The following is a 12,341-nucleotide window of genomic DNA, read 5'->3' on the forward strand; positions in this document are numbered from 1 at the left end:
TCTGAATGGAGCATCATAGGTATTTTCTATGATGGACTCTCTGAACTATCTAAGATGTCCTTGGATAGCTCTGCTGGAGGATCTCTTCATCTGAAGAAGACGCCTACAGAGGCTCAAGAGCTAATTGAAATGGTTGCAAATAACCAATTCATGTATACTTCTGAAAGAAATCCTGTGAACAATGGGACTAGTCAGAAGAAAGGAGTTCTTGAGATTGATACTCTGAATGCCATTCTGGCTCAGAATAAAATATTGACTCAACAAGTCAATTTGATTTCTCAAAATCTGTCTGGAATGCAAAATGCACCAAACAGTACTAAGGATGCTTCATCTGAGGAAGAAGCTTATGATCCTGAGAACCCTTCCATGGAAGAGGTGAATTACCTAGGAGAACCCTATGGAAATACCTACAATTCTTTATGGAGAAATCACCCAAATTTCTCATGGAAGAATCAAGAGAGACCTCAACAAGGTTTCAATAACAATAATGGTGGAAGAAACAGGTTTAGCAATGGCAAGCCTTTTCCATCATCTTCTCAGCAACAGACAGAGAGTTCTAAGAAGAATACTTCTGACTTAGCAACAATGGTCTCTGATCTAATAAAGACCACTCAAAGTTTCATGAATGAAACAAGATCCTCCATCAGAAATTTGGAAGGACAAGTGGGTCAGCTGAGCAAGAAAGTTACTGAACTCCCTCCTAGCACTCTCCCAAGTAATACAGAAGAAAATCCAAAAGGAGAGTGCAAAGCCATAGACATGGCCGAATATGGAGAGGAAAGAGAGGAGGACGACGCCACTGAGGAAGACCTCAGTGGGCGTGTACCAATCTCCTCTGAGTTCCTCAATGAGGAACAATGGGAATCTGAGGCTCAAAATGAGACCATAGAGATTCCATTGGACTTACTTCTGCCATTCATGAGCTCTGATGAGTATTCTTCCTCTGAAGAGGATGAGAATGTCACTGAAGAGCAAGTTGCTAAATACCTTGGAGCAATCATGAAACTAAATGACAAGTTATTTGGAAATGAGACTTGGGAGGATGAACCTCCCTTGCTCACCAAAGAACTGGATGACTTGTCTAGGCAGAAACTGCCTCAAAAGAGGCAGGATCCTGGGAAGTTTTCTATACCTTGTACCATAGGCACCATGACCTTCAAGAAGGCCTTGTGTGACTTAGGGTCAAGTGTAAACCTCATGCCCCTCTCTGTAATGGAGAAATTGGGGATCCTTGAGGTGCAAGCTGCAAGAATCTCATTAGAGATGGCAGACAATTCAAGAAAACAAGCTCATGGGCTTGTAGAGAATGTTTTGGTGAAGATTGAAGACCATTACATCCCTACTGATTTCATAGTCCTAGAGACTGGGAAGTGCATGGATGAATCCATCATCCTTGGCAGACCCTTCCTAGCCACAGCAAAGGCTGTGATTGATGTTGATAGAGGAGAGTTGATCATTCAAATGAATGAAGAATCCTTGGTGTTTAAGGCCCAAGGACATCCCTCTGTCATCATGGAGAGGAAGCATGAAGAGCTTCTCTCAAAACAGAGCCAAACAGAGCCCCCACAGTCAAACTCTAAGTTTGGTGTTGGGAGGCTACAACCAAACTCTAAGTTTGGTGTTGAAACCCCACATTCAAACTCTAAGTTTGGTGTTGGGAGGTTTCAACACGGTTCTGAGCATTTCTGAGGCTCCATGAGAGCCCTCTGTCAAGCTAATGACATTAAAGAAGCGCTTGTTGGGAGGCAACCCAATGTTTTATAATTAATTATTTTCTTTTGTTATTTTATCTTTTTTGTAGGTTGATGATCATAAGAAGTCACAAAAACAATGAAAAAAGCAAAAACAGAATGAAAAACAGGAAGAAAAACAGCACACCCTGGAGGAGAAGAAACTGGCGTTCAAACGCCAGTAATGCTAGCTGTTGGGCGTTTAACGCCCAGTCTGGCCCCATTCTGGGCGTTTAACGCCAGAAAGGGGCACCAGACTGGCGTTAAACGCCAGTAAAGGGCAAGAACCTGGCGTTAAACGCCAGGAATGGGCACCAGCCCGGCGTTTAACGCCAGAAATGGCTCAAAACGTGATTTTGAGCAACAATTGGTGCAGGGATGACTTTTCCTTGACACTACAGGATCTGTGGACCCCACAAGACCCTACCATCACTCTCTCTCTTCTTCCCCCATTCACCAATCACCTCAACACCTCTTCCCCAAAAACCCTTCACCTATCAAATCCCAACTTTCTCTTCACCACTCACATCCATCCTTCATAAATCCCCACCAACCTCACCCTTCAAATTCAAACCACTTTCCCTCCCAAACCCACCCTCCATGGCCGAACCATTACCCCCTCTCTCCTATATATACCCTTCTTCAACCTTCCATTTTCACACAACCTAAACACCCTTTCTTCCCCCTCTTTGGCCGAATACACCACCATCTCCCTCTTCTTCATTTCTTCTTCTTCTACTCCCTTCTTTCTTCTTTTGCTCGAGGACGAGCAAACATTTTAAGTTTGGTGTGGTAAAAGCGTTGCTTTTTTCGTTTTTCCATAACCATTTATGGCATCCAAGGCCGGAGAAACCTCTAAAAAGAGGAAAGGGAAGGCAAAAGCTTCCACCTCCGAGTCATGGGAGATGGATAGATTCCTCTCAAGGGTGCATCAAGACCACTTCTATGAAGTTGTGGCCTTGAAGAAGGTGATCTCCGAGGTCCCCTTTTCACTCAAAAAGGGTGAATATCCGGAGATCCGCCATGAGATCCGAAGAAGAGGTTGGGAAGTTCTTACCAACCCCATTCAACAAGTCGGAATCTTGATGGTTCAAGAGTTCTATGCCAATGCATGGATCACAAAGAACCATGACCAAAGTGTGAACCCGAATCCAAAGAATTATCTCACTATGGTTCGGGGGAAATACTTGGATTTTAGTCCGGAGAGTGTGAGGGTGGCGTTCAACTTGCCTATGATGCAAGGAGATGAGCATCCTTACACTAGAAGGGTCAACTTTGATCAAAGGTTGGACCAAGTCCTCACAGTCATATGTGAAGAGGGCGCACAATGGAAGCAAGATTCAAGAGGAAAGCCGGTTCAATTGAGAAGGCATGACCTCAAGCCCGTGGCTAGAGGATGGTTAGAGTTCATACAACGCTCAATCATTCCCACTAGCAACCGGTCCGAAGTTACCATAGACCGGGCCATCATGATCCATAGCATCATGATTGGAGAAGAAATAGAGGTTCATGAGGTTATAGCCCAAGAACTCTATAAGGTGGCGGACAAGACCTCCACCTTGGCAAGGTTAGCCTTTCCTCACCTCATTTGTCACCTCTGTTATTCAGTTGGAGTTGACATAGAAGGAGATACCCCATTGATGAGGACAAGCCCATCACCAAGAAAAGGATGGAGTACACAAGAGACCCCTCTCATCAAGAGATCCCTGAGATTCCTCAAGGGATGCACTTTCCTCCACAAAACTATTGGGAGCAACTAAACACCTCCCTAGGAGAATTGAGTTCCAACATGGGACAACTAAGGGTGGAGCATCAAGAACACTCCATTCTCCTCCATGAAATTAGAGAAGACCAAAGAATCATGAGGGAGGAGCAACAAAGACAAGGAAGAGACATTGAGGAGCTCAAGCACTCCATAGGATCTTCAAGAGCAAGAAAGAGCTGCCATCACTAAGGTGGACCCGTTCCTTGATTTCCTTGTTCTTTATTCTTCTGTTTTTCGATTTTTATGCTTTATGTTATCCATGTTTGTGTCTTGTGATCATTAGTGTCTTAGTGTCTATGCCTTAAAGTTATGAATGTCCTATGAATCCATCACCTTTCTTTAATAAAAACGTGCTTAATTGAAAAGGAAAGAATTGCATGAATTCTGAATTTTATAATAGTTTAATTAATTTGATGTGGTGGCAACACTTTTGTTCTCTGAATGTATGCTTGAACAGTGCATATGTCTTTTGAACTTGTGGTTCATGAATGTTGGCTCTTGAAAGAATGATGAAAAAGGAGACATGTTACTGAGGATCTGAAAAATCATTAAAAATGATTCTTGAAGCAAGAAAAAGCAGAAAAAAAAAAGAGAAAAAGCAAACGAAAAAAAAAAAAAACCGAAAAAAAAAAGAAGAAAGAATAAGAAAGCAATAAAGTTGTGATCCAAGGCAAATAAGAGTGTGCTTAAGAACCCTGGACACCTCTAATTGGGGACTTTAGCAAAGCTGAGTCACAATCTGAAAAGGTTCACCCAATTATGTGTCTGTGGCATGTGTGTATCCGGTGGTAATACTGGAAGACAGAGTGCTTTGGGCCACAGCCAAGACTCAATAAATAGCTATGTTCAAGAATCATCATACTTTACTAGGAGAATCATTAACACTATCTGGATTCTAAGTTCCTAAAGAAGCCAATCATTCTGAATTACAAGGGATAGAGTGAGATGCCAAAACTATTCAGAGGCAAAAAGATAAAAGCCCCGCTCATCTAATTAATACTGATCTTCATAGATGTTTTTGGAGTTCATTGCATATTCTCTTCTTTTTATCTTATTTGATCTTCAGTTGCTTGGGGACAAGCAACAATTTAAGTTTGGTGTTGTGATGAGCGGATAATTTGTATGCTTTTTGGCATTGTTTTTAGTATATTTTTAGTATGATCTAGTTAGTTTTTAGTATATTTTTATTAGTTTTTAGTTAAAATTCACTTTTCTGGACTTTACTATGAGTTTGTGTGTTTTTCTGTGATTTCAGGTATTTTCTGGCTGAAATTGAGGGACCTGAGCAAAAATCTGATCCAGAGACTCAAAAGGACTGCAGATGCTGTTGGATTCTGACCTCCCTGCACTCGAAGTGGATTTTCTGGAGCTACAGAAGCCCAATTGGCGCGCTCTCAACGGCGTTGGAAAGTAGACATCCTGGGCTTTCCAGCAATATATAATAGTCCATACTTTGCCCAAGATTTGATGGCCCAAACCGGCGTTCAAAGTCACCTCAAGAAATCCCAGCGTTAAACGCTGGAACTGGCACCCAAATGGGAGTTAAACGCCCAAACTGGCACCAAAGCTGGCGTTTAACTCCAAGAAGAGTCTCTACACGAAATTGCTTCATTGCTCAGCCCAAGCACACACCAAGTGGGCCCGGAAGAGGATTTTTATGTCATTTACTCAATTCTGTACACCCTAGGCTACTAGTTTCTTATAAGTAGGACCTTTTACTATTGTATGGAAATCTTTTGATCACTTTTAGATCTCTAGATCATCTTTGGACATTTTAGTTCTTAGATCATTGGGAGGCTGGCCATTCGGCCATGCCTAGACCTTATGCTTATGTATTTTCAACGGTGGAGTTTCTACACACCATAGATTAAGGTGTGGAGCTCTGCTGTACCTCGAGTATTAATGCAATTACTATTGTTCTTTCATTCAAATTCCGCTTGTTCTTGTTCCAAGATATCACTTGTTCTTCAACATGATGAAGGTGATGATTGACGCCCATCACCATTCTCACCCATGAACAAGGTGACTGACAACCATTCTTGTTCTACAAGCATCTGAGGCTTAGTGAATATCTCTTGGATTCCTGATTGCACGATGCATGGTTGATCGCCTGACAACCGAGTGCTCGCCTGACAAACGAGCCAGCCATTCCGTGAGATCAGAGTCTTCGTGGTATAGGCAAGAACTGATGGCAGCATTCAAGAGAATCCGGAAGGTCTAACCTTGTCTGTGGTATTCTGAGTAGGATTCAATGACTGAATGACTGTGACGTGCTTCAAACCTGTAACCTACTGGGCGTTAGTGACAGACGCAAAAGAGTTATTCTATTCCGGTAGGGGAGGGAACCAAACCGGTGATTGGCAGCACTGTGACAGAGTGTGTGCATTAGCTTTCACTGCGCGGATGGGAGGTAGCTGCTGACAACAGTGAGACCCTATACGAGCTTGCCATGGAAAGGAGTAAGAAGGGTTGGATAAAGACAGTAGGAAAGCAGAGAGACGGAAGGGAAGGCATCTTCATGCGCTTATCTGAAGTTCCTACCAATGAATTACATAAGTATCACTATCTTTATCTTTTATGTTATTTTCGTTCATCACCATATATATCTGAGTTTGCCTGACTAAGATTTACAAGATGACCATAGCTTGCTTCAATACTAACAATCTCCGTGGGATCGACCCTTACTCACGTAAGGTTTATTACTTGGACGACCCAGTGCACTTGCTGGTTAGTTGTGCGAAGTTGTGTAATGCCATGGTATTGAGCGCACCAAGTTTTTGGAGCCATTACCAGGGATTATGAGAGTTGTGAAAAAGTATAGTTCACAATTTCGCGCACCACAACATAATTGCAAGTTTCATGGACTTTGATCAGAAGACCCTTATTAGTTTTTAACTGAGTTCTTGCAGATCTGTGACTGTTAAGACCAATGGAGTTGATCCTGAAGTCTACAAGCTTATGTTTTTTCCTTTTGTTGTAAGATACAAAGCTAGAACATGGTTGGACTCACAACCTAGAGATAGCCTGGACTTTTGGGATAAGCTGGTCACGGCTTTCTTAGCCAAGTTCTTTCCTCCTCAAAAGCTGAGCAAGCTTAGAGTGGATGTTCAAACCTTCGGACAGAAAGAAGGTGAATCCCTCTATGAAGCTTGGGAAAGATACAAGCAGCTGACCAAAAAGTGTCCTTTTGACATGCTTTTAGAATGGACCACATTAGATATATTCTATGATGGTCTATCTGATTTTTCCAAGATGTTACTGGACCACTCTGTAGGAGAATCCACTCACCTAAAGAAAACGCCTGCAGAAGCTCAGGAACTTATTGAAATGGTTGCAAATAACCAGTTCATATATACCTCTGAGAGGAATCCTGTGAGTAATGGGATGCCTCAAAATAGAGGATTTCTTGAAATTGATACTCTGAATGCCATACTGGCTCAAAACAAAATATTGACCCAACAAGTCAATATGATCTCTCAGAGTCTGAATGGATTACAAAATGCATCCAACAGTACTAAAGAAGTATTTTCTAAAGAAGAAGCTTATGATCCTGAGAACACTGCAATGGCAGAGGTGAACTACATGGGTGAAGCCTTTGGCAACACCTATAATCCTTCATGGAAAAATCATCCAAATTTTTCTTGGAAGGATCAACAGAAGCAAGACTTCGATAATAACAATGGTGGAAGAAACATGTTTAGCAATAGCAAACCTTTCCCATCATCATCTCAGCAACAGACAAAGCATTCTGAGCAGAATCTTTCTTGCTTAGAAAACATAGTCTATGATCTATCTAAGGCCACTCTTAGTTTCATGACTGAAACAAGATCCTCCATTAGAAATTTGGAGGCACAAGTGGGCCAGCTGAGTAAAAGGGTTACGGAAACTCCTCCTAACACTCTTCCAAGCAATACGGAGGAGAATCCCAAAGGAGAGTGCAAGGCCATTGATATAATCAACATGGCCGAAACCTTAGAGGAGGAGGAGGATGTGAATCCCAATGAGAAAAACCTCTGGGAATGTCTAGTGGCTAGTAAGGAATACCCTAATGAGGAACTAAAGGAATCTGATGCTCATATAGAGACCATAGAGATTCCCTTGGACCTCTTTTTACCATTCATGAGCTCTGATAACTATTCATCTTCTGAAGAGGATAAAGACATTGTTGAAGGGCAAGTTGCCCAATATTTAGGAGAAATCATGAAGCTGAATGCCAAGCTGTTTGGTAATGAGACTTGGGAGGAAGAGCCTCCCTTGCTCACCAATGAACTGAATACATTGGTTCAGCAAAATTTACATCAAAAGAAACAGGATCCTGGTAAATTCATAATAACCCTGTACCATAGGCACCATGACCTTTGAAAAAGCTATGTGTGACTTGGGGTCAGGGATAAACATGATGCCCTTCTGTGTAATGGAGAAACTGGGAATCTATGAGGTATAGGCTGCCAAATTCTCATTAGAGATGGCAGATAAATCTATGAAAAAGGCTTGTGGACTAGTAGACGACGTGCTAGTGAAGGTTGAAGGCTTTTACTTCCTTGCTGATTTCATAATCCTAGACACTAGGAAGGATGAGGATGAATCCATCATCCTTGGAAGACCCTTCCTAGCCACAGCAAGAGCTGTAATTGATGTTGACAGAGGAGAGTTGATCCGTCATGTGAATGAAAAATGCCTTGTAGTAAAGACTCAAGGTTCTCCATCTGTAACCATATAGAGTAAGCATGAAAACCTTCTCCCAATACAGAGTCAAATAGAGCCCCCACATTCAAACTCTAAGTTTTGTGTTGGGAGGCCACAGCAAAACTCTAAGTTTGGTGTTGAGAGATCTCAACCATACCCTGATCATCTGTGAGACTCCATGAGAGCTCACTGTCAATCTATTGACATTAAAGAAGCGCTTATTGGGAGGCAACCCAATATTATTTTAATTTTATCTATATTATTTTGTTTTCTTTTAGGTTGATGATCTTGTGAAGTCACAAAGACAATTAGAAAAATAAAGAAATAAATCAAAAATAGCATTGAAAACAGCACACCCTGGAGGAAGGACTTACTGGCATTTAAACGCCAGTAAGGGTAGTAAAATGGCATTTAAACGCCCAATCTGGCACCTTTATGGGCATTTAAATGCCAGAATAGGGCACCAGACTGGCATTTAAACGCCAAAGCAGGGCAACAAACTGGCATTTAGACGCCAGAACAGGAAGGAAAGCTGGCGTTTAAACGCCAGAACAGGGCAGCAAACTGGCGTTTAAGCGCCAGAATTGCACTCTAAGGCGTTTTGAACACCCAATTGGAGCAGGGAAGAGAATTCCTTGACCTCTCATGATTTGTGGATCCCACAGGATCCCCACCAACCTCAACGCACTCTCTCTCCTCTTCACACATTTCTACAACACTCTTCCCCAAATACCCTTCACTAATCACCTCCATATCTCTTACCCAAATACCCTTCACCAATCATTTCCTTAACTCTTCCCTAAAAACCTCACCCACCTTCAAAATTCAAAACCATTTCCCTCCCAAACCCACCAAAACCATTCGGCCACTCTCTCTATAAATACGCCCTTCACCCCTTCATTTTCACACATCACAAACACCTTCTTCCCCTCTTGGCCGAACCCTATACACCCTCCATCTCCTCCATTTTTTTCTTCTTCTACATCTTTCATTCTTCTTTTGCTCGAGGATGAGCAAATATTTTAAGTTTAGTGTGGTAAAAGTATTGCTTTTTATTTTTTCATAACCATTTATGGATCCTAAGGCCAGAGAAACCTCTAGAAAGAGAAAAGGGAAGGCAACTGCCTCCACCTCTAAATCATGAGAGATGGAGAGATTCATCTCAAAAGGTCCATCAAGACCACTTCTATGAAGTTGTGGCCAAGAAGAAGGTGAACCCTGAGGTCCCTTTTAGGCTCAAAAAGGGCGAATATCCAGAGATCCGACAAGAGATCCGAAGAAGAGGTTGGGAAGTTCTTGCCAACCCCATTCAACAAGTCGGAATCTTAATGGTTCAAGAGTTCTATGCAAACGCATGGATCACAAAAAACCATGATCAAAGTATGAACCCAAACCCAAAGAATTGGCTTACAATGGTTTGGGGGAAATACTTAGATTTCAGTCTGGAAAACGTGAGGCTAGTGTTCAACTTGCCAATGATGGAAGAAAATGCACGCCCCTGTACTAGAAGGGTCAACTTTAATCAAAGGTTGGACCAAGTCTTCATGGACATATGTGTAGAAGGAGCTCAATGGAAAAGAGACTCAATAGGCAACCCGGTTCAATTGAGAAGACCGGATCTTAAGCCTGTGGCTAGAGGATGGTTGGAGTTCATCCAACGCTCTATTATTCCCACTAGCAATCGATCTGAGGTAACTGTGGATCGGGCCATCATGATCCATAGTATCATGATTGGAGAGGAAGTAGAAGTTCATGAAATCATACCTCTAAAACTCTACAAGGTGGCTGACAAGTCCTCACCTTTGGCAAGATTAGCCTTTCCTCATCTCAAATGTCACCTTTGCTATTCAGTTGGGATTATCATAGAGGGAGACATCCTCATTGAAGAGGACAAGCCCATCACTAAGAAGAGATTGGAGCAAACTAGAGAGCCCATTCATGGCACTCAACAAGAGCATGAGGAAGTCCCTCATCAAGAAATCCCTGAGATGCCTCAAGGGATGCAATTTCCTCCACACAATTATTGGGAGCAACTCAACACTTCTTTGGAAAGCTTGAGTTACAACATGGATCAATTATGGGTTGAACACCAAGAGCACTCCATCATTCTCTATGAGATTATAGAAGATCAAAGAGCTTTGAGGGAGGAGCAACAAAGGTAATGAAGAGACATAGAGGAGCTCAAGAGCACCATTGGTTCTTCAAGAGGAGGAAGACACCACCCTCACCAAGGTGGACTCATTCCTTAATCTTCTTGTCTATTTATTTTTCTGTTTTTCGGCTTTGTGCTATAGGTTCTATCTATGATTGTGTTTACACTACATGATCATTAGTATCTAGTGTCTATGTTTTAAAGCTATAAATAACTCCATGAATCCTTCACCTCTCTTAAATGAAAAACGTGCTTAATTACAAAAGAACAAGAAGTACTTGGATTTCAAATTTTATCTTGTAACTAGTTTAATTATTTTGATGTCGTGGCAATACTTTTTGTTCTCTGAATGAATGCTTGAATAGTGCATATTTTTTATCTTGTTGTTTATGAATGTTAAAGTTGTTAGCTCTTGAAAGAATGATGAACAAAGAGAAATGTTATTGATAATCTGAAAAATCATGAAATTGATTCCTGAAACAAGAAAAAGCAGTGAAAAAAAAAAAACAACAAAAAAATGGCAAAAGAAAAAAAAGAGAAAAGAAAAAGAAAGAGCAAGCAGAAAAAGCCAATAGCCCTTTAAACCAAAAGGCAATGGTAAAAAGGATCCAAGGCTTTGAGCATTAATGGATAGGAGGGCCCATGGAAATAAAATCCAGGCCTAAGCGGCTAAATCAAGCTATCCCTAACCATGTGCTTGTGGCAAGCAGGTCCAGGTGAAAAGCCTGAGACTGAGTGGTTAAAGTCGTGATCCAAAGTAAAAGAGTGTGCTTAAGAACTCTGGACACCTCTAACTGAGGACTTTATCAAAGCTGAGTCACAATCTGAAAAGGTTCACCCAGTTATGTGTCTGTGGCATTTATGTATCCGGTGGTAATACTGGAAAACAAAGTGCTTAAGGTCATGGCCAAGACTCATAAAGTGGCTGTGTTCAAGAATCAATATACTGAACTAGGAGAATCAATAACACTATCTAAAATTCTAAGTTCCTATAGATGCCAATCATTCTGAATTTCAAAGGAAAAAGTGAGATGCCAAAACTGTTCAGAAGCAAAAAGCTACAAGCCCCGCTCATCTAATTAGAACTAAGTTTCATTGATACTGTAGGATTCATTGTATATTCTCTTCTTTTTATCCTATTTTGTTTTCAGTTGCTTGCGGACAAGCAACAATTTAAGTTTGGTGTTGTGATGAGCGGATAATTTATATGCTTTTTGGCATTATTTTTATATAGTTTTTAGTATGATTTAATTTGTTTTTAGTATATTTTTATTAGTTTTTAAGCAAAATTCACATTTCTAGACTTTACTATGAGTTTGTGTATTTTTCTATGATTTTAGGTGTTTTCTGGCAGAAATTGAGGGACCTGAGCAAAAATCTGATTCAGAGGCTGACAAAGGACTGCTGATGTTGTTGGATTCTGACCTCCCTACACTCGAAGTGGATTTTCTGGAGCTACAGAACTCCAAATTATGCGCTCTCAATTGCGTTGGAAAGTAGACATCCAGGGCTTTCCAGAAATATATAATAGTCCATATTTTGTGCAAGTTTTGACGACATAAAATGGCGTCAAAATGCCAGCTCTTTACCCTTTTCTGGCGTCAAAACGCCAGAACTGGCATAAAAGTTGGAGTTAAACGCCCAAACTGGCACCAAAGCTGGTGTTTAACTCCAAGGAAGACCTCTACACGTGAAAGCCTCAATGCTCAGCCCAAGCACACACCAAGTGGGCCTGGAAGTGGATTTAAATGCCAGATTGGGCGTTTAACTCCAGTTCTGGTGCCAGTTCCGGCGTTTAACGCCAAAAAAGGGTCTCTAGTAGGCGTTTGGACGCCAGTTTGGGCCGTCAAATCTTGGGCCAAGTATGAACTATTATACGTTGCTGGAAATCCCAAGATGTATACTTTCTAATGCAATTCAGAGTGCGACAATTGGGCTTCTGTAGCTCCAGAAAATCTACTTCGAGTGCAGGAGGGTCCGAATCCAACAACATCTGCAGTCCTTTCTC

At 41.4% G+C, this 12,341-nt stretch overlaps 1 non-coding gene across 1 annotated transcript; it reads right to left on the reverse strand.

The window, feature by feature from the left end:
* Nucleotides 1-6,585: 6,585 nt before the first annotated feature.
* On the reverse strand, nucleotides 6,586-6,693 carry LOC130971697 (small nucleolar RNA R71). Its single transcript, XR_009082910.1, has one exon. It is a non-coding gene; the product is annotated as a small nucleolar RNA R71 (small nucleolar RNA).
* Nucleotides 6,694-12,341: the final 5,648 nt, after the last annotated feature.

This window comes from Arachis stenosperma, chromosome 3 (assembly GCF_014773155.1).
Source record: "Arachis stenosperma cultivar V10309 chromosome 3, arast.V10309.gnm1.PFL2, whole genome shotgun sequence".
NCBI classification, from domain to species: domain Eukaryota; kingdom Viridiplantae; phylum Streptophyta; class Magnoliopsida; order Fabales; family Fabaceae; genus Arachis; species Arachis stenosperma.